The sequence below is a fragment of the Haemaphysalis longicornis genome, unplaced genomic scaffold, assembly GCF_048455015.1.
Source record: "Haemaphysalis longicornis isolate Haplotype H1 unplaced genomic scaffold, Haemaphysalis longicornis Haplotype H1 scaffold_2, whole genome shotgun sequence".
Classification (NCBI taxonomy): Eukaryota; Metazoa; Arthropoda; class Arachnida; order Ixodida; family Ixodidae; genus Haemaphysalis; species Haemaphysalis longicornis.
The window spans coordinates 69,647,088-69,650,606 of record NW_027526295.1 but is presented as its reverse complement, the minus strand read 5'-3'; positions in this window follow the sequence as shown (position 1 = coordinate 69,650,606).

Below are 3,519 nucleotides of genomic sequence, written 5' to 3'. Positions count from 1 at the left end.
AACGGGCTTCTAGATTGCACAGAAAGGCAAAACAAATGGGATATCAGGAGGAAGAGGTGCAGTTACGGTGGAGCCGGTACCGAGAAAAGAAATTTGAGGTGCAAAAACTAGTACAAGCAAAGATTAAAACTGCGAGTGAGAAATGGGTAGCAGGTATACGTAAGAAGGATAACAGCGCCCCCCAAAAATTCTGGAATCATTTAAAAGCATTGGGAACGACGACTAAAGAGGTGCAGACTCAGATACAGGACGGGGACGGTAACGTTCTCCTGGGGGACAGCGCATTAAAATACCTACATGGAGTCATAGCAAATACTTTCGGCCAAACACGCGAGATATCGGCTACCCGGACACATGTGGCCAATAAAAGAGCGACAGAAAAAAAATTCAATATCGAATTTTTTTATTGGAAAAAGGCAGAACACAGTATTCCCAAAAGTACGGCAACAGGACCGGATGGTATCCCAATAGAGATTATCAACCATTTGGGACCAGCGGGAAAGACGCACTTGTATAGAGCCATCGAGCGCGCTATAAAATCCGAGAGGATTCCCACGCAATGGCGCGAAAGCAGAATGAGTTTGATTTATAAAGGCAAGGGAGAGAAGGACAAGGCGAGCTCTTACAGGCCGATTACAGAAACGTCAGTGCTCTATAGATTAGCTATACAAGCCATAAAAGTCGAGTTGTTGAAGTGGGTGGAAAGTAACGGTATTTTAGGGGAACTGCAAAATAGATTTAGGCCGGGTCAACGCTTAGAAGACAATATTTTCGTAATAACCCAGACCATCGAAATTTCGGCAGCACAGGGCAGACCAACATGGCTACTGTTTCTAGACATAAAGGGAGCCTATGACAACGTAGATAGGGGATTGCTGTGGCATATACTGGAAGAAGAGGGGATTGGGTCAGAATTTGTGGGGCTGCTAAGGGCAATATATGAGGATAACAAGGCGCATATTACATGGGAAGGACGTACAGGCACAGAGCCCGTATACATTCGAAGAGGTTTAAAGCAGGGGTGCCCCCTTTCGCCATTGCTGTTCACACTGTACATTAGAGGAATGGAAAGACGATTGGAGGAGAGTGGATTAGGCTTTGACTTGTCGTACCGAAGCAATGGAGAGTTGGTGGCGCAACAGATTCCGGGATTGATGTACGCGGACGATATAGTGTTGCTGGCAGATAATGCGGAAGACCTTCAAAAACTGGCCGATATTTGTGGGGATGAGGCAACGTACCTAGGCCTACATTTTAACCCACAGAAATCCGGAGTCATGGTGTTCAGCGAGGAAGATCATACAGCACCAATAAGAATTCAACAGGAAGCCATACCATTAGTAAATAAGTACAAATACTTGGGGATCTGGCTTAATGAAGGAAAAGGCTACCTGAATGCCCATGAAGAACACCTCAAACTGAAAGGGAGACGAAATGCAGCAGTAATGAAACATAGAGCACTGTGGGGATACAATAAGTACGAGGTAGTGCGAGGCATCTGGAAAGGGGTAATGGTGCCGGCGCTCACGTTCTCTAATGCCGTATTATGCTTAAAGTCCGATATCCTGTCGGGACTGGAGGTTAACCAAAAGGCAGTCGGCAGATTAGCACTGGGAGCTCACAGTAAGACTACAAATGAGGCGGTACAAGGCGATATGGGTTGGGCTTCATTTGAGGCGAGGGAAGCGCAAAGTAAGATACGTTTTGAGGAGCGGCTTAGACATTTAGATGAGAAGAACTGGGCAGCCAGAGTGCACAGATACATATACAGGTACAGGTACAGGTACCTTAAAAGTGTGGACACCCAATGACGGAAGAGGACGCGAAAGCTGGCGACTAAATATACCTTGACCGCGGTAAATAAACAAGGGGGGGCAGTTAAAAAGCAAGTGAAGGAAACAGAGACGCTCATGTGGAAAGAGAGGATGGAAAAGAAGGGATCGCTGGGAATCTGCAAAGCAAGTAAAAAAGAGATCCGGAAAGAGAACTTTTATGACAACAATAAAGGTAGTGCGTTGCTCTTTGAGGCGTGGGCTGGCTGCTTGAGAACTCGAACCTACATGAGCAAATATTCGTCCCAGGATGAGACGTGTTGTATGTGGCAGGGATAAAGAAACAATCGACCACATAGTAATAGGATGCCAAAATATTCAGCCGGATAGAATTGGGGGGAAAGTCCTACTTCCTGAGGCACTGGGCTTCGCAATTGATGGAAGCATTAACTGGTCAGCAGTAGGTATTACTAAGCAGCGGCTAGAGTATTGGTGGAAAAAAAGCAGGGAAGTCGATAAAATAACATCCCAGCCAGGGGTAGCGGCAGGGCAGAATTAAAAAGAAATACGAGTGGAGGGACTAAATTTAAATTCAAACTACTAAGATAGGCTAGCTGGCGCACGCCGTCACCCCGATTCAAAGGAGAGGCCTTTAATCATCATCATCATCATCGTGAGGGCTAATGCGAGCTTTTCGCCGCCTGGGGTGGGAAGTCCGTCGGTATCACGCGAACTGCGCTCCTCTCACAGCAACCCCACGCATGGGGCACTGCCCCTAATTTTCTCGCTCCCCCCTCCCCCCGATGTTTACATGGACAAGTGCAACAACACCATATTCAACATAACCACGGAAAACGACGAACCGTGGTCTACATCCCAAACTGCGTCCTTATTTGACCTTTCTACGAAGGACCTAGCAGGTGTTCCCACATTCAAGACGGACACACACGGACCGAACTTTCCTTCCCTACTGTCAAGTCTCGATGCCGTTTATTGCAGGAACCAGAAAAGAATCCAGCCGCTGGCTGCGGCTAAAACATGGCATCAGTCAGCTGCACGCTCTGGCGCGCCGGGACTTCGTCTTCATCTTTCGTGGGCACGTGCACCCTAGCCCGATACATAGCGTACCGATATATAGCACCTACCCCAGCTGGCCACTGACATTCCTTCTCTTTAAACCTTGCCACCACCACCACCCTTTCCAATGGTGCTATATTGCAGATGTGTAAAGTGACCATATTCCTTGGACCCCAAAGGAAGTTATAAGGAAGAACGTGGATCATAGCTTAAATGATAAATTGCACATCTGCACTATGAGGCCTTCCTGGTCCTCGCGGTAATTTCCTGGCCAGAAACTGATACTTCTTGCCTGAATGAATTGCTGTCATCAATTCTTCATGTCTGCTGATATACACGCCATGTGCAGATTCACTGTAAGTAACTTCTTGCCTGAATGAATTGCCGTCATCAATTCTTCATGTCTGCTGATAAACGCGTCATGTGCAGATTCACTGTAAGTAACGCCATTGCTTTTAATGTGGTCAAATGTGGCTGCGTCTTCTGTGCAGTTCACATATCTTACTCATCGAGGAATACACCCTCTCTGCATTTGTGCACTTGTGCCTGGCAAGCACATGGCATACTCAATGATTCTCTTGGTATAGTTGCAAGGCACGTCATTTGTTTCGAAGTGCTGAAGCACGTCCACCCATCTTTCCTCAAATGCAGAAGGGTGTGCTGAATGGTT